Here is a 19,414-nt window from a genome sequence, read left to right as displayed (position 1 = left end):
CACAGAAAAAAAAGATCCCATACAATGGACAAAAGAGATGAGTGATGCATTTGATGAACTGAAAAAGGCCATAAGGAAAGCACCAGTATTAGGAATCCCAAATTGCAAAGCAGAATTATTTGCACACGTGACCAGAAAGCAGATCAACATTACCTGTTGCACTTTTAAGGGAAATGAGCGACCCTCGCAGGCCATTTCCATGCATACCAGCAAGCGTTCTGAGGTCCTTCTTCTGTGGCTCTCTCAGGGCAGCCTGCACTTTTGACTTGGGTTGCCCCCTTCGGCTAAGGGCCCCAAGTCAAAAGGCGGCTCCCACAGAAGCAGCTCCAGATTGTGTCAGCTGGGGTAGCAGGAAGCCTACAGCCGTCAACCAGCAGCGACAGTCAAGGTAACTGTGCTGCGGACAGGAGGCACAGCAATCACTGCACCCCACGAAACTAACCCACCTCCCTTATTTCTTACTTCCATGGTAGCCCACAGTGATATGGTTGTCAGATCAGACTGAAACCATTATGTTAGCTAGCTATGCCAGACAACTCCTTAACTACCTCACCTGTATCACTACCTAATTATCCTACCCACCGCCACAGTCAGCATTTACCTCACTTATAGGCATCTTGTAACCATCCTCATCAAGATAGAATTGTGGAGATTAGCATGTGTCACATCTAGATAGAATTATGAAGATAATCATGTGTCACATCCAAACAGAATTATGGAGATTAGCAGGTGTCACATCTAAATAGAATTGTGAAGATAATCATGTGTCACATCTAAACAGAATTGTGGAGATTAGCATACCTCACAGAGCACGTCCACCAGTTCTGCCAACCTCGTTCACGGACATCCGCCTGATCAAATGAGTGTCATCTGCTGCCGTCGCATCCGCCTTCATCCCCCCTCTCTTCCCACTGCAGACTCTACCTCTGATTCCGCTCTCAGCAATCTCCATCTTGCCATCACTAACACTCTCGACATTCTTGCCCCAGTCATGAGGATCCACCTGAAACATTCAAACAAGCATAACACCTGGTACAATTCTGAACTTGCAGCACTGAAACGCAAGTGCAGAGCTGCGTAACTGAAGTGGCACACCTCAGGCTCACCTTCTGACAAACTGGCCTGTTGTTTTGTCCTAAGGCAATACCAACTCTCCATTTGTTCCAAGAAAAGGGCCCACATCCAGGCTTGCATCTCCGGTGCATTCAACAACACGGCTGAACTCTTTAAAATCAACAACGAACTAGCCAACCCTTCCTCAACCTCTTCCCTCTCAGGCCCTCTGCAATGTATTGGCTGCACACTTCACTGCAAAAATCAGGACATCCTGACACACTCTCTTCCTTTTCCCCCTCCTCTCCTCTGATCCCCCTACCACCTCTGCCCCCCCATCCTCCCTCTGCCTTCCTCTCCTCCTTCTCTCCTATCACAAAGATGAGGTCACTTGAGTTGTCCGCTCTATGGAGATCTCCTCCAAACAGGCCTACCCCTGTTCTAAGGACAATATCGGCTCCATTGCCCCTGCACTTGTATTTTTTTTTTTTTTTTATTTTTTATTTGTATATGGTAAAAAACCTTTACAAATTTGGTACATAATTTATCATATAATAAAAACAATTTGAAAAGAATCACACATTAATCCATAAGTTTCCTGTAAATTACTGTAACACATATAAAACAATAATTTAGAACAATTAATAACATTTAGAGCTTATGTACATTCTATTCTCCTTCTCTTTTTACATATCACAATTTAGTTCATTTAATTTAATATCAATATTTGTCCAATAATAAGCTTGGTACTATTGCCATTCATACATTTTTGCCATAGTACTTCACGAGATAGAATTATACCAGAGTCCAAAAAATTAGCAAACCTGTCTTGACGTAGATCTTCAAAAAATGTACAATATATTACTAGATGTTTTAGAGTCTCCAAAACCTTTGGGTTATTGCAGAATCGACATGAACCAGACATGAACTTTACATCACATTTCCCCCATTGATATAACTTTTCATTGGTATGATACAGGTTAAGTTTGAAGCGAAGATATAACCTTCGAGCAGCAGAGGATGGAAATTGTGTAATATATTTCAACCTCTCCCCCCACTTTCTTCTATGTTGGGCATATTCATAATAAGAACTATAACACCCTATTCTGTCTGCTTGACAGCACCAATAAAATAAGTGCAATTTTCGTTTACAACTTGGTAGTCCCAATGTTAAATCTTCTTTTAGAATTCCCAGTATTGACATTAGATCATTCATTTTTTCTGCATAATCATTTATTGATCTCACATTCCCTATTTCCAGCAGATTTTTTAGGTCTTCATAAAGAGAATTGCTCGGAGGGTCAAGTATTTTAGCATAATTGTTCAACAATCGCAGGTTTCTTTTGGCAGATAGTGGTAAGAGGCCTAATTCATGTCGAACGATGTCATTCGGTATAGCAAGAGGCAGGCCAAGTACCTTTTTCCACATTGTCCCTTGAACTGTATCCAATATATCATCGACCTCATATAGGCATATGTCAGTTAGGTAAATAATTATTGGTTCAATTTTTAGGAGATAAAACTGTATAATAGGCAAAAGTGAAAATTCACAATATTTTGCCATAATTATACGCATTTGAGATATCAATGGTTTGGTTCTAGTGTGTATTTTTTCCCGCCACCAGGATTTGGAAAAATCATCAGTCAAAGGATAACCCAGATATTTGATCTCAGATGCTATTTCGATATATCTTCCATCAATCGACCAATTATAAGAGCACTGTTTTTTTTTCCCATCACATAATACAATAATCGATGATTTAGAATGATTTACTCTTAAATTATGAGAGACAGCAAAGTTATTAAACGCATTAATCTTATTTTGTAGACCAAAGGGGGTTTTGTCCAAGATTAAGATATCATCCGCAAAGCCAATGTAATTAATTTTAAGACATCCTAGCTTAATCGGGTAGATAATTTCATTAGCCCAACAATCCTCTACATCACATATATATAGGTTAAATAAGACAGCCGCCAGTGTGCAGCCCTGTTTCAACCCAATTTTAGATGGAATAGGTTCAGTAAGAGCACCCTCCTTATTTAATCGTACTCTATAACTGGTATGCGAATGTAGTAAGATAATGAGCGCTACCAAATGACGTGGAAAACCCATCGCTAGCATCTTAACCCATAGGATATCACGCAATACTGTGTCAAATGCAGAGCTTAAATCTAACGCTGCAATATAGACAGCTCCTAAATGATGGTGTTTTGAGTTCAGTTGGATATGGGATAATAGGGTGGCATTTAGTGAACAACCCATACGACATCTGAACCCGGTTTGATATTTTGACAATATGGAATTCTTAGTCATGAATTCCTGGAGTTCTTCAAGAATTAGCAAACAGAAGACCTTAGAAGAAGAGTCTGTTAAGGCAATAGGTCTGAAATTAAGAGGGTCATCTATAGGGCCTTTTTTATGAATAGGAATGATAATGGCCGAACACCATGATTTTGGTATTTTTTGTAAGAGGAAAATGGCATCGAATCTATACTTTAATATTATTGCCCATAGGTCATTATCAGATCTATAAAGACATGCAGGAATGCCATCAGGGCCAGTAGCCCGTGAAGGATTTAGTTTCATGATAGCCCTGGATATATCATCGTGTCTCCATGGTGAGGTTATGGGTATGTCCTTAACCATGTCCAGTGTGGGATAGGGTAGGAATTGATTTGGCATATCATATTTAGTTCGAATGAAGTGAATCCATGCATCTGCTGATATACCATTTTCCATTGGGCCATCATTGCAGGCATTCAATGTCCTCAATATTGACCATATTTTCCGTGTGTCACTCTTAAGCAGATTATGCATCATATTCCGATTGTCTTCTAAATATAGTTTTGTTTTTAGATTTTTCACCGCAATTTTATATTTATAAAGGATATTATTTTTTAAATAATAATAATCGTGCGGTTCAAGTACCAATTTCGCGAGTTGTCGAATCTTGTAATTCTTATCCTTCTTTAAACGAAACATTTCAATATTGAAGACATGTAAATGATGTTTTTGATGCACGATCACATTTTTTTTCCTTGACATGGAAGAAAGATGATATTCAATCCTTTCAGCCAATAATGTATCAACACTGCTTGGATCAAAACATAAATCATTCACAACCCTATTCATCACCGGGTCAGTTTTCATCCTCATTGTCAGCTGATGGCAAATAGATGGATTCCATCTTACAGAAAGACCCACCCGATCATTTTCGACTAACGTCAATATCTTACTGGCTTCAAAGAACCAGCTATCTATATTCACTTTCAAAGAAATTGCATAATGATCACTAAAACCCAATTTTTTTATATTAACTCGGTCATGGGAATTCTGTAGAGACGAGGATTGAAAAAAATGATCAATGTGTGAACCCAAACCTCCTCTTGACCATGTGTGTACAGGACCTTTTTCATCAATGGGGACTACCTGAATGTCCCAGTTTTGGAAAAAGTCAACCCATTGTTTACCATTCTTTATAGTTTGATCGGTATTTAATAGATTCTGCCCCTTATACTTATCATCATACAGACAGGAAGAATTAAAGTCACCGCCAACCACAACTCCCAGATGTGTATGGCGAGAAAATGCATCTACTAGAATTGCATTAAGTATCTCGCAAGCTGCAATAAACGTTGTCTTGCTCCTATTCCAGTATAGACACATAATTAGAAAAGAATTTTTGCTTAGTGTGTCTAGAGTTAATTCAACAGCTAATACAGAGTCATCCCTGTATGTACATTTCGTAATAAATCTACAAGCATTATGGACAAGGATTGCCAGCCCTCCTGATGGTCGGCCCTTCTCCCCTCTTATCGCAGGGTGAGTATAGCAGTCATATCCTTGCAGATTAAAATGGTTCACGTGCATAGTTTCCTGGAGTAGTATAACAGCAGGATAATCTTTAGCATCCACTGTACCCCACCATCTATTAAAGTTGGCTAATCCACAACTATTCCAGGAAAAGCATATAAATGGTCGGTCATGCTGCGTAGAACTAGGAAGGTGCAGCCAGAGCGGGTGCAGTCATCATTGTACTCTGGTTATTGTACCCCGACAGGGTTGCAGCCATAGCCAATATCTGTTTTACCAACTCTTCATTAATGTACGCTGATTGTTTCTGCTCCATGTTTTGATTTATTGTAATGATGGCGACCGGTTTTTCCAGAAAGCTTTTTGCCTCTGATTCAGAATGTAGAAGGAAGGGAGTTAAACCTACATATGCAAAATGTTCTCTTTGTTCCCAGACCAGCTTCATAATCAGCCTAGAGTAAAAACCGCAGGTCATTCTATCACTCTGAATAGTAGGTAATCTAACCCAGTCAATATCCCCTGAACAAATTGTTCTCAGACAAGGGATAGTGTGGAAGGCTTTCAAAAGAAAAGAGCGATTCAGGTTAGGTCTGGTATTTATTTTTGGATCGTTTTCCCAACCCAATATAAAGGGTGGATCTTTAATGAAATCAAAGTCATGACTGATGTCATTTTGTTTGTCATTTAAGTCAGTTGTTACATCATCTATTGGCGGGACCTGTATATTTGTAGATAATCCAGAGACATGAACATTATGTTTCACAGTATTAATAGATGATACTTCATTGATGATGGGTAATGCATTCATGTTATGCATTAGCCGTTTTGATTTTGCTGGATCATTTCCCAACACACCCATCATCCATGGCTCATCATCTAGAGATGTGATGATTGTATCTGCTTCCACTGTCTTCAATTCAGTTTCACTTGTTTGTTGTTTAGACTTTTTACTTTTATTGTAGGAAGTTTGTTTATGAGAAATAGGGTAAAACTGAGAAAGGGACAGCTGCGACCCCCTAGCCAGAGTATCGGGTTGAATCGAATTATTAGATGTTAAATTTATGCAGGCCTTTTTCCCTCCTTTTCCATTGATAGTCTTACTATCATTCTTTTTGGGCCCTGTTTCATTGGTTATCTTATTCAATTCCTGGTTAGTGTTAGGACGATTTAGATCCAGTAAAGTCTTTGATTCGTCGTCCAACTGAGAGAGGTCAATAATCACCTCGTTCTCTAGTAGATCAGGCGAAATTGACGCTGCCCTTGCATGTTTTTTTTTCAGTGCCAATGCTTTGGCCCTCCTTTTCATTGCCCTCCCAGCTGATCGCTTTTCTTTGCGGGTTAAAACGATCTTATGCTTAGGTAGGGCATCATTTTCTTTTATAATGGTTTGAATAGACGAATTATTGTCTAAACACTCTTCGGAAAGATCAATCAGATCAGTCAAAGGAGAAGGACTAATCAGGTCAGTCAGAGGGGAGGGACTATTAAGTTCGATAACATTGTCACTCTCCTCCTCTGCACAGATAGAGATCTGTCTTGATGAAGATATAAGGTTAGAATTAACCTTCAATTGCTCCAGATGACATTCAATCCTTTGAACAGAATTTAATACTTTAAATATCTCTTCATCATTCCCATCAGTCTGTGTGTGAGTGGAGTGTTGTGTAGTTGGAGTCACCACACTGGCAAAGGATCGTATTTGTTTTTGTGGAATACCATAGATCCCGTCAAATTGGTTAGCACTATCAATCATGATCTTCTTAGTATTATGTCTTTCTGATAGATTGGCAATAGTATCACATGCAAACAGGAGACCCTCAATTCTGTTAGTTTTGTTAGTGAGTTCTTCAATTGCTTTTCTCATGATGCCTATCTCATAATGCGAGCGCTCATGCCCTTTGTCAAGTAGATCTAAAATTCTCGCCAATACCGGGAAATCAGGACTTAGTGAAGGTACATTTAGAGTAATATTCTCTGGGCGAGCCTCGTTGTCAGAGATTTCCTTATCTCTATCATTCATGCTTGATTGGAATTCTTGGATGTCTATGATCATACGTTCATTGAGTGCAATTTGAGCACTCTTTGTATTTGGAGAACTTACCATGGGTTTAATGAGTGATGCATCTGAGATGTAATCAGTTTCCCATACCAATTTGGACTTTTCAACATCCAAAACTTCACAATTATAGTTTGGTAGACTATTGTTAATGTTTTTTTTTTTTTCTTTTTTTTTGGCAGAGGTGGTCAACATAAATACGTCCTCCCGTCCAACCAATCGTTGGTTGGCTGGCGTGGAAGGGCCAAGTGAGAGTCGTATGCGTTTACCTAGTTCTGCCTCAATTATTGGGCCCATCAATGAGCAATCAACTATATCTTCGTTAATAATTGCATTAGCATGACTATGCATATTATTTTCGCAAGTTTGTGGCAGAGTAGATTGTAAGGTGCCCATTTGGTCACTATTATTTAGGTCCTTTAGCTTGAATTTCATGTTTGTTGAAGTACTGACTTGATTGGGACAGTGTGTCGGGATGGGCATGTGACATTTAGAACTAGTACCCATTTCTTCCAGGATCCCCGGTCTTATATCTAAAGATGGAATAGCTGAGGTAACACCTATCTGTTCTTCAACATCCTGTCTCGTAACCATTGAAGGCGTGTTGGGGGTCTCAAGTAATGGTACACCAGATAGTACAGGCTTGGTCTCAGTATTGCTGGACATTGCTCTGGTTTGAAGGTCGTTCAATTTCCTACCACTTCTTAAACCATTCACCATTTCTAAGCAAGCATAAAATTACTGATGTATTACTTATATGCAAACAGGACATGTATACGATGACCATAAAATTGAAAGGCAATACTTATAGCAACCTCACAAATTAGTCAAGTGCTTTAATATGAAGATTTTGGTGAGCCTGTAGCGAAATGCACACGGGTTTTATTTATTGAATGGGAAAGAAAGGGGGCTCCTTACTTCCGCCGCTCCGCCGAACAGCCCAACAGCCACACTTCCGGAGCACTTCGGATGCGCGCGCGAGATGCGCGTGCACCAGTGCTTTTGAGGAAGAGGCTGTGGGGGGAGGGCTGACAGGAGGCGGGGCAATCAAGGAGGGGCTAAGAGAATGGAGAGAGAATAGGGAATTGATTACACCCTCGTAGTTCAGCAGGACACAGCAAAACTCGCAGCAAAACCAACGGTTTTGCAAGTTAGCAGCAGTCACCTAAGTGAGTTCCAGTCACTCGTTTCGCGGCAGTGCAAGCTTCCTCTTGCCGACGCCGTGAAGTTTCAGGAGTCCAACCGCTAAAATCACCAGTTTCCAAAAGTTCGAAAGCTCCCAGCCCAACAGCCACACTTCCGGAGCACTTCGGATGCACGCGCGAGATGCGCGTGCACCAGTGCTTTTGAGGAAGAGGCTGTGGGGGGAGGGCTGACAGGAGGCGGGGCAATCAAGGAGGGGCTAAGAGAATGGAGAGAGAATAGGGAATTGATTACACCCTCGTAGTTCAGCAGGACACAGCAAAACTCGCAGCAAAACCAACGGTTTTGCAAGTTAGCAGCAGTCACCTAAGTGAGTTCCAGTCACTCGTTTCGCGGCAGTGCAAGCTTCCTCTTGCCGACGCCGTGAAGTTTCAGGAGTCCAACCGCTAAAATCACCAGTTTCCAAAAGTTCGAAAGCTCCCAGCCCAACAGCCACACTTCCGGAGCACTTCGGATGCGCGCGCGAGATGCGCGTGCACCAGTGCTTTTGAGGAAGAGGCTGTGGGGGGAGGGCTGACAGGAGGCGGGGCAATCAAGGAGGGGCTAAGTGAGTTCCAGTCACTCGTTTCGCGGCAGTGCAAGCTTCCTCTTGCCGACGCCGTGAAGTTTCAGGAGTCCAACCGCTAAAATCACCAGTTTCCAAAAGTTCGAAAGCTCCCAGCCCAACAGCCACACTTCCGGAGCACTTCGGATGCGCCCCTGCACTTGCTGATTTCTGCAATCACTCTCTTGCTACTGGGTGTTCCCCCTCTTCCCTCAAGCACTCTCTTGTGCGCCTCCTCCTGAAAACCTTCCGCCAACCCTTTGTTTGTTTGTTTATTGATTTATTGTATCCGGCTAACTACCGCCCCATCTCTATCACCCCCTTGCTTGCGAAACTCCTGGAGAAGCTGGTCTTCCCCCAACCGACCCAGCATACTGAGCTTGTTGGTTGCCTAAACGACCATCAATCTGGATTCCGAGCATCCAGGGGCATGGAAACTGCTCTCCTGAACACCCGTGAAGAACTGCTTGCATCTCTTGACTCTAACTCTCCAGCTGTTCTCATTCTACTTGATCTCTCCTCTGCATTTGATATGGGCAACCACTCCATCCTCATAAAACAGCACCATGATACCCTTGGTATCTCGGAGCAGGCATTGGACTGACTGACCTCCTTCCTCACTGACTGTCCATCCTAGGTTATCCTGGGCTCTTTCTCCTCCCTCACCTCTATCTCCACCTGTAGCGTCCCCCAGGGCTCCAATCTTTCTTCCTGGCTCTTTAACATCTACTTTGCTCTGCTTGATCACCTAATTTCCACTTTATCCCCTTACTTCCAGTGTTATGCAGATGACTGTAAGGAAGGCATGGTATCAACAGTAAAACAGTCACAAGTGACCACAGTTCAAGGGTGTTTATTGAACTTCAACAAGGGTATGATGAATGCCTATCTAAGCCTAAATCTACAGATGGGAGCAAGCTACGACCATCAAATAATAATAACGCAGTCCTAGTGGTGTCTTGTCAAAATAAAAGAGCCTATACTAAAAAACCTATTGCCAATCCTTACCTCTAAATACAAATAGAGTGTGAGTAGTGTTTATGAAAAAGAAAGAAGTGTTCACAAAAACTATATGTCAGGATGTTCAGGCCGTTGCCTCCCTTCCCTGCGTTTTCAGCATGGGACAAGGCGGTTTACTTGAGCGTAGCACAATCTCTAGCCTCTTTGGCATTAGGGCCTTCTGTGCCCAGGTCTCTTTGCCTATCAAAGTCTCTTCATGCAGAGGGCCTGATACAACAAAACAAACAAACCTATTTTCCTCTTACAAGTACTCAATTCAGGTGATTCACTATTCAACCCGGATCGCCCTCAGCCAGGCTCAGATCCCTTAAATACAACGATTGTGACTTTGGATCCCCCTCTTCCGGGCTCAGATCCTCTTTCACAATGTTCATAAGATATTCTTTCTCGGGTGACTCACGGTTCACCCCAGATCCCCTCAGCCAGGCTCAGATCCCTTTTTTCATACAATTGGTCTCTCTCAGCCGGGTTCGGACCAATTTCAGTTAGCATCAACCATTTAAGACTTTCGAATGTGCACAGGGTTTGGCTTGACCCGTTGCAGGACCACTTCGATTTCACAATCCCTTTTTACATTTGCCTGCTTTCGGTTGGATACCTTACAGAGACCTTCAAATGAGCACCCACGTTGCGCCGGACCACACTGTTTATGGTATCTGTCTTGGCCTCAAACGTTCAGTCACTCATCTGCTGTTTAATTATATTCATGTTGCTCTGTGCTCTGCCCTGTCTCCTCCTCTCCCATTAATGGTGGCACCCACTGGGAAGTACGTATGGATCTCTTTGACTCCTCTAGAGTCTTTATTAACATCTATCTAAATGGTGCTGCCATGATGCAAGGCCCTCAGGCTAACCTCCTCCTCTTTGATAGGCAGTTCCCTCGCCTCATCAACTTCCTCTAATCTCCAGCTGTCCCCTACTCTCTTCCTCTGGCTACCTTGCCCTCCTCCGCCTCCTCCTTTGCCCCATCTCAAACTCCTTCCACACCTCCGCAGGGCGTACCTATGATCTGTACCCCACCCCGGAAGGTCTTTAAGCCTGGCAACCTTCTCCATCTCGCCACACTAAATTCTCGCCCGGCCGTTAAACACTCGTCTAACATCTGTCACCTCCTAGAGGAACTGGACCTTGATGTCCTCGGTCTCACCGAGACATGGTTCACAGCCAGCTCTATCACGAGTTTTGACACTCTCCTCCCCGACGGCTACAAGATCCGCTCAGCTCCCAGATCCAATCGGCCTGGCGGGGGTGCAGCCCTTATCTTCCCTGAGTGGATCCCTGCCTCTCTCATTCCCACTCAAGCTTACTCCTCATTTGAATGCCTAGTCTGCAGGCTCTCTCTCTCTCCTAGCCACTCTATTACTGTTGCTACTCTCTACCGGCCCCCTGGTCAAATCACCTCTTTTCTCTCTGAGTGGGCTGACCTCTCCTCTTCCCTCTTGGCCTCCACCACTCAACTTCTCCTCCTTGGTGACCTCAACATTCATCTTGATTCTACCTGTCCCTCATCTTCACTCTTTCGCGACCTCTGCGATACACTCTCCCTCTCCATCCTTCCCTCCGGCCCGACTCACTTGGCTGGCCACACACTTGATGTCTTGATCTCATCTGGCCTCCCCCTCTCTACCCCCCTTACCACTCCTCTCTCCTGGAGTGATCACTGCCTCCTCTCCTCTCATCTCTCCATCTCCTCCCTCCAAGCCAAGTCCACTCCTAGATTGCCACCCATCTTCTCAGATATCCGGCCCATGAAGCGTGTGTCAGTCGAGGCCTTTGCTGCAACCTTCTCCCCCCCTCGTCCACCCCAGGCTGACTCACACCCTGACACAGCCCTCTCTCTTCTCTACTCCTCTATTTCTGCTACTCTTGATACTCTTGCCCCTGTCATGAGGATCCGTTTGAAGTCCAAAGCCAAGTGCAATTCTTGGTATGACTCTGACCTAGCTACACTTAAACGGAAGTGTAGGGCAGCGGAAAGGAAATGTAGGGCTTCTTGCTCATCCTCTGACAAACTGGCCTGCCGTCTGCTCCAAAGGCAATACCGACTTGCTGTCCACACTAAGAAGAGAGTCCACATACAAGCCCGCATCTCTGCGGCATCTAACAACTCGGCCAAACTTTTCGAAATCTGCAAGGAGCTGGCCAACCCTGCTGCAGTCTCCACCCCTCCTCTCTCCTCCCAGGATCTTTGCAATGCCCTTGCCTCTCACTTTATCTCTAAAACCCAGGACATCCTGTCCACCCTCTCCTCTGCTCCCCCTCCTCCTCCCTCTCCTTCTCAGCCTGCTGACCCTCCTTCAGCTATCCCTCATCCCCCTTTCTCATCCTTTCCTCTTTTCTCCCCTGATGAGATATCTAGACAAGTCCGATCTATGAAAACCTCATCAAAACAGGTCCATCCCTGTTTCTCTAAAACCATTAAGGACCACATTGACACCCTTGCGCCAGCCCTTGCTGATTTCTGCAACCTCTCCTTTGCCTCTGGCTCTTTCCCCACCCCTCTTAAACACTACCTTGTGCATCCTCTCCTCAAGAAATCCACTGCTGATCCGTCATGTCCGGCAAACTACTGCCCAATTCCCATTACTCCCTTTTTGGGAAAGCACCAAGAAAAGCTGGCCATCTCTCAGCTTAATCTCCATTCTGACTCTGTTGGCTCCCTCCATGACCACCAATCTGGCTTCAGAGCTGCCAGAAGTACGGAAACTGCTCTCCTGAACATCCGTAAAAACCTGCTCTCCAACCTCGATTCTAACATTCCCTCTGTCCTCATCCTACTTGACCTCTCCTCTGCGTTTGACACAGTCAACCATACCACCATGCTCAATCGTCTTCGTGACAACCTCTGTATCACTGATCAGGCTCTGGCCTGGCTGACTTCTTTTCTCTCTAATTGACCCTCCCAGGTACAACTTGGGTCCTTCCTATCTTCTATCTCCCTCTCCACATGTGGTGTTCCCCAGGGGTCTATCCTCTCGCCCTGGCTTTTCAACCAATACCTGGCAACTCTCGCTTATGCATCTCAATGTTCTGCTCAACTTTCCAGTGCTATGCTGACGACACCCAACTCATTTTCAGGCTTCCTTCAGCCTCCTCATCTCCGATTGTCTAATCGCCATTCAAAATTGGTGTGCCGCCAATGATCTATGTCTAAATGCCAACAAGACTGAGATCTTCCTTATTGGGACACCATCTCCATCCTTTCCTCTCACTCTCTGGCCGGCCTCCCTTGGCCCTCCTCCCACCCCCACTTAACCTCAGAACCTGGGGGTTATCTTTGACTGTACACTTTCCTTCTCTGCACACATCTCTGATGTCTCCAAAAAATCTAACTTTTTACTTCACCTCCTTAGAGTTATTCTACCTTTCCTCTCCTTCCCTTAAAAGCTCACTGTCTCCCAAGCTCTGGTTCTTTCCAAACTGGATTACTGTAACAGCCTCTTCCTAAATCTACCTGCCTCCACTCTCCGCCCTCTACAACTAATCCAGAACAGGACTGCGAGACTTGTCCTTGGCCTCAAGCCCTGGGATCATATCTCTCCAGCCTTGAAATCCTTTCATTGGCTCTCAGTGGATGCAAGGATTAAATTTTAAACCCTCTGCATTGTCCACAAGGCATTCTGGGGCCTGGGTCCAATATACCTTCAACTATCCCTCTGTAAATACCTCCCCTCTCGAGCCCTTCGCTCCTCTACTTCTAACTCCCTCAGGGTTAGTCGTTTTGCAAAAAAACGAGCTGGGGGTAGATCCCTGTCTTCGGCTGGTGCCTCCCTTTGGAACAGCCTCCCGGCCACCTTGAAACTTGAGGAAAAACATCTTCGGTTCCGGAAACTTCTCAAGACCTTCCTCTTTGCCTCTGCCTTTGCCCCCCTTGTCCCCTGTTGATCTGTTTCTTCTTATGGCATTGTGCACCTGGCCACCCTCTGTTCTTTCGGGCACAGGTATCTGCTCACCCTGCCACCCTCCCGTACTGCCTCCAGGCCACCATCTGCACTAGGGTTCTGTATCTGTACCCATACAGTCCCCCTCCCACGTTTCATCTGCACTTTTCAGATATACCTTTCTGACTAACTTTCACCTGCCACTTGCCGGCTGCACTACCATGGTTTAAAGTCCTTATTTATTATTTATTCTATTTAATATTTATTTATGTTTTCTCTCCTCTGCTTCGCACTTTCCACTCCCCCTATCCCCCTCCTTGCACTTTTCCCCCATTTTCCTTTCCCATGCACTTGCGCTTTCTTAAATGTCACTGGGCCTAGTAAGATCCCTGTTTTTTCTGTGTTTTCTCTCCCTTGTTCCCCTCCCTTTTTGCCTGGTCGCGCTCTGAAACACTTGTGTACGAGCGCAATATAAATAAAATATCATTTCATTTAATTTCATTGCTTGTCAGATACACTTCACACACTGTTCTCTTCTTTTTTCTCTATAGAATGTTGCCGCTTTCAACCTTGGCTTTAACACAGACCGGTCTGGTATCAGTCTTCCCAACTCACCGGCTGTGCTGACTTTACTGGTGCTGCTTTGTTGTAGGAGCCAAGGACAGTACCACAGTGGCAAACAATCTCCCCGCCTTGGCTATCGACGAAGGAGAGCCTGGGGTACTTCCAACACATAATGCAGGTTTCTTCAGCTTTGAATCCGGTATTATGTTTCTTATTCTCAAAGGCTCATGAGAGTAACAGTCTTTCTCTGAAAAGGTCAAGGGCACTTCCCTCCTTACAACCCTCTTTGGTCTTGCCGTATTTCTCCTTGTATTAAACTGCCATCTTGGAACTGATGCTTCCTCGTATGCTTTGCCTTTCTCAGAGTGTGCTTTCATGCTACGGTTATCCGTGTGTATAATGATCAGTAATTGCCTGACCCTGCCTGACCATTGTATTGGGACTTGTCAGGTATACGGCTTAGGTGTTAGTCTTTTTTCTCTCACAGTGAGCTGTCCATGAGAAAGTGTTTGTGTCAGACAAGGGGCGTTGGGGGGGGTTGAGTTTCTAAGTATCCTAAGAAAAGGTATTCCAGGGAAGGGGATACCGTGTTTCGCTGTCCGGTGTCCCACTTCCACTCACCGAAGACCATTCATCCAGGTGATCCTCCCGCACTGGTCCACTGGTCCACCCCCAGGAATCGGATCCAAAAGCGATGGCCGTGTCCTGGCCACCTGGATGACAGATCCCCGTTGACTAGTGGGTGAGACACCTTCAGGTTTCTCACATGGCACACAACTCTTCATCAAACATCCCTCTGATCCTCTCCTTACTTCCTCTATCATTCCTGACTACCTTTCTGCCATTCAGTCCTGGTGTGCCTCCAATGATCTCCGCCTCAATGCCAGCAAGACTGAGATCCTCCCCAGTGGGACTCCTGTCCCCTTCCTTCAATCTGGCCACACTGTATGGGCTCTCGTCCTTCTCCTTCATCTGAAGCCAGAAACCTTGGAGTCATTTTAGACTCCTATCTTTCCTTCCTCCCTCACATCCAGCACCTTGCCAAGAAGGACTACTTTCAACCCCACCTCGTCAAAGGAATCCTTACTTTCCTCACTTTCCCCCAGAAGCTCAATGTCTCTAGAGCTCTGGTACTCTCTAGGCTTGACTACTGCAACAGCCTCTTCCTTAATCTACCCTCTTCCTCTCTACGTCCCCTCCAGTTTATCCAGAATAGGGCCGCAAGATTTATCCTTGACCTCAAGCCCAGGGACTGCATCTCTCCAGCCCTAAAATCTCTCACTGGCTCCCGGATGCTGCAAGGATCAAATTTGAATCCCTTTGCAACATCCATCGTCCCAGGAGGATAGCTCAGCGGCAACATGTTCGCCTTGGAAGCAAGACGACATGGAGCCACACAGGTTCGATCCCCGGGTAACCTCTGAGTATTAAGCATGTTATAAATAACCTATCATATCATACCAGATCCATAAAACGGTCTGGGGCTAGGTGTAAGTAGACATTTACTTTCTGGTTGTGACTATGCACAGTTACTAAGAAGTGTATGGGTTACAATAACACAGCTATAAAGCAGATTATTATCAAATTTGTATGATTTAAATACTACTATGATCAGCAATATTTCAAGTGTATGAACTACTTTTATTTTGTGGTTTTCACCAGACAGTTGTCTGCATGTCAATACAAAACTTTATTTAACTATTCTGTCTCCAACTTGCAATTATTTCAACTAAACCCAAGCACATATCCAAATGTTGAAGAACATTAGGATTGCCTGAGCGCAGTCTGTAAGGTTAGTATCTCGCATACACACGTTCTTAACACAGGTGATAGTGGAAGATCACCAGACTAACCACACGGCTGCAGCCACTTATGCAATCACCCTATATATCAGGTATTTCTCCACCCTAGTCGTGCGCATTCACGATTATTGGGTTGTTTTTCCACACAGTTCACATTCCTTATTCTATTAGCAGTTAACCACTCTTACCATCTCTGCCAGGCAGTTGCTTGCAACTTACTCCCTAGCACTTCCCTCTGTGGAACTCCTAGCACTTACACCACTCCCTAGTCCCTTCTCTCTCTCTACACTTGCACGTTCTGAATGCTCACAAGGCCTAGTAGCACCACCTCTTTCTTTCTCTCCATTGTTAATATATTTGCCTTTCGATCCCATCTTCTCTTTCCGCTGCCCTGTGGGTGCTTTGAAACACAATTTGTTGATGTATAAGAACCTTACAACTGCACAATAAATAAATAAATAAAAATAAATCTAGATAGAATTGTGAAGATAATCATGTGTCACATCTAAACAGAATTGTGTAGATTAGTATGCCTCACATCTAGATAGCATTGTGTAGATTAGCATGCCTCATATCTAGATAGAATTGTGAAGATAATCATGCGTCATATCTAGATAGAATTGTGAAGATAATCATGCGTCACATCTAGATAGAATTGTGGAGATAATCATGCATCACATCTAGATAGAATTGTGGAGATTAGCATGCGTCAAATCTAGATAGAATTGTGAAGATAATCATGCTCCACATCTAGATAGAATTGTGGAGATTAGCATGCGTCACCCCTAGATAGCGATGGCACCAACCCTATTATAAAATCGTACAGCTGGCTCCTATGGTTGTAGGTCATAGTTTTGAAAACAAAAGGATCAAATGCCTTTTGTTCGGCAGTCAAAGGACCGAAAAAAAGGATTGCATTTTTTTTTATTTCTTTTTATTTTTAGGGGGGGTTCCTCCCCCCAACCCCCTGTTTTCTTTATTAAAAACACTTTTTTTACCAACCCAAATTAAAAACAGATATAAATAAATAAATTAAAAAAATTCGATCCTTTTTTTCCGATCCTTTTGCATTCGAGCAAAAGGTCATTCGATCCTTTATTTTCGATCCTTTGACTGGACACCGGCTACTATGCAGTGGCCTCACTTTGGTCCCTGAAATAGATAAGTAATGAGTTTTTATGCCTAACCTGCCTTCATCTTTTTGTGAGTTGGCCCCACCACCTGTAAAATCCAGCGTACAACGCTTAGCCTCCCGCCAGAGTCTGATCCCCCCGCTATCCACACTCAGTCTCTCAGCTTCAACACAGGGTGCAAACCTTCCCTTGCAACTGCCCACAATGTCACCACCAGACTTGCCCTTCCTCTGTACTACATTTAAAGCGTTGCGCTCTGCTACATCGTGGTTGCCCACCTGCGCCTATCCTGACTAAAACACAGCCAGCCATTCCAGACCTGCTCAGCCCCCCATGATCTGCTTGCACCACATTATTCCGTACCTGCAATGCTCCTCTCCTCTACTGCGTGTGATCCAGTGGCAATGTTTAGCACCCATAAAACATCCTCCTCCCAATGCTCATTTGAGTTACCTGCCCATGACTGTGCTCCACCCATAACGTTGGAGGGCGTGAATGCTTGTGAAGCTACTTTATTTGTAATGTTTGTTTCCTCTTCCTCAAAAACATACTCCACTGTGTGCACCAGCAAGATGCCTGCTCCTATTTGTGTCCTAGCTGTATTGCTTGATTCTACCGATGCTTTTGATGTTGCCCCCCGATGCATTGTCTACATCCACTGATGTTTACTCTATTGTTCGCTACTGTGAGTTGCTTGCACCTAACTATGCCTTACCGGCATTGTTTGATCCCACCAATGTCAGTGATGCTGCCCCAGTCGTTATGTCTATCCCCACGAAAGCCCACCCCACTGTGCACACCATCAAGGTGCCTACATCTATTTGTGTCTTACCTGTTATGGTTGAATCCACTAATGCTTATGCAGCAGCAATGCCGGGTTCCGCTGAAGGCCATGCCACTGTGCACTACCGCGAGCTGACCGTGCACAGTTATGTCAATACCGATCTTCATGCTCTCAGTGCTGATAACCCAGGCTGATGCCTTATACACTGCCGATGAAGAACCTGTACAGGGCAATCCCCCCCCCTTTGCCTTCTCAGGCCATGTGTCCTTAACCAGTGCCCTACCCTTCAGCTCACCCCACCCCATGAAAGGCTCCCCAAATTGGAACCTGTGTTCTGCCTTTTGAATAGCCTTTTGATCCACCACATGGTCACCCTTACCTAAGGCTTCATCCTTCAGCACATCCTGTCATCGCAACCATCTGTTACAGAGACCCAAGTACCTACAACTTCCCCCATGGCTGTCTACGCACCTCATGCCCAGTTCACTAGTCACTGGCCTTCTGAGCCCAGATGAAAACCTACTAATCTCTACAGTGTACCCTCTTGCAACCTACCCCCCATGCCCTTTCTTCCTCCCTTGATTCTGATGGCTACTACTAGCCCACCTTAGAAACCTCCTCTAGGCTCCAACTGCTCTCCAGGACTGACACAATGCACACAACTCCAACCTAACCACTCCCCATCGAGCATGTTTGCCATACTCACGTCTACTAAACCCTTGATACTCAGCAAGGAAATCGTCAACATCCATAGGACAACAAGCTTGTACTGGTGCAGATAGACTCTCGCGCCTCTGCACCTACTCCCTGAATCCCCCACCAGACTTCAACACCCAAAGAAGCGGGTGTCTATGCACCCATTTCCACGATCAATCTGCACTACCCACATCCTCCACTAAAATGGCACGAACCGCCCAAGTGCATACTCCTACACCCTCTCCCTCTTCCCACACCACCACTAAACCTGATAATATTGCCTGTGCACTCATAATAGCACACTCACTCTGTGCCCATGCTGTGGACATACATGACTTGATATCGGACAAGAACTTGGACCTACTTACCATCACTGAAACATGGTTGCATGAGGCAGCAGGTCCCACACTATCACTTGCCATTCCCAATGGCTACTCCATTCTCAGGACAGACAAACTTGCTTCCCCAGGCGAAGGAGTTGCGATTATCCCCATATACTCCCTCCCCATCAGAACCTTCCCCCTCCCCTCTCTGCTGGACTATGAACTTCTCCTCGCCAAAATCAAGCCAAGCCCCAAACAACTGTCAATATTGTGCTCCTTTACCACCAACCACATAACATCGGTTCTCCAGATACCGACAGAACTCTTCTCCTCTCACCACTCCTTAAACCTAAAACCAAATCATACAACTTGGTGATTGTAATCTTGGTTTCAAGGACTTAGCCAACTCTAATGCCACAGCCCGTAGTGCCACGCTTCATGAGATGAACCTCACACAAGTCATTAACACCCCTACCCATTCAAAAGGCTGGATCCTTGACTGGATCTTGAATCTGGACACACCTGGCTCAGCCTCCTCAAT

This window comes from Ambystoma mexicanum, chromosome 1p (genome assembly GCF_040938575.1).
Source record: "Ambystoma mexicanum isolate Mex_15411 chromosome 1p, UKY_AmexF1_1, whole genome shotgun sequence".
NCBI classification, from domain to species: Eukaryota; Metazoa; Chordata; class Amphibia; order Caudata; family Ambystomatidae; genus Ambystoma; species Ambystoma mexicanum.
The sequence above is the reverse complement of the archived record's forward strand: the minus strand, read 5'-3'. Positions refer to the sequence as shown.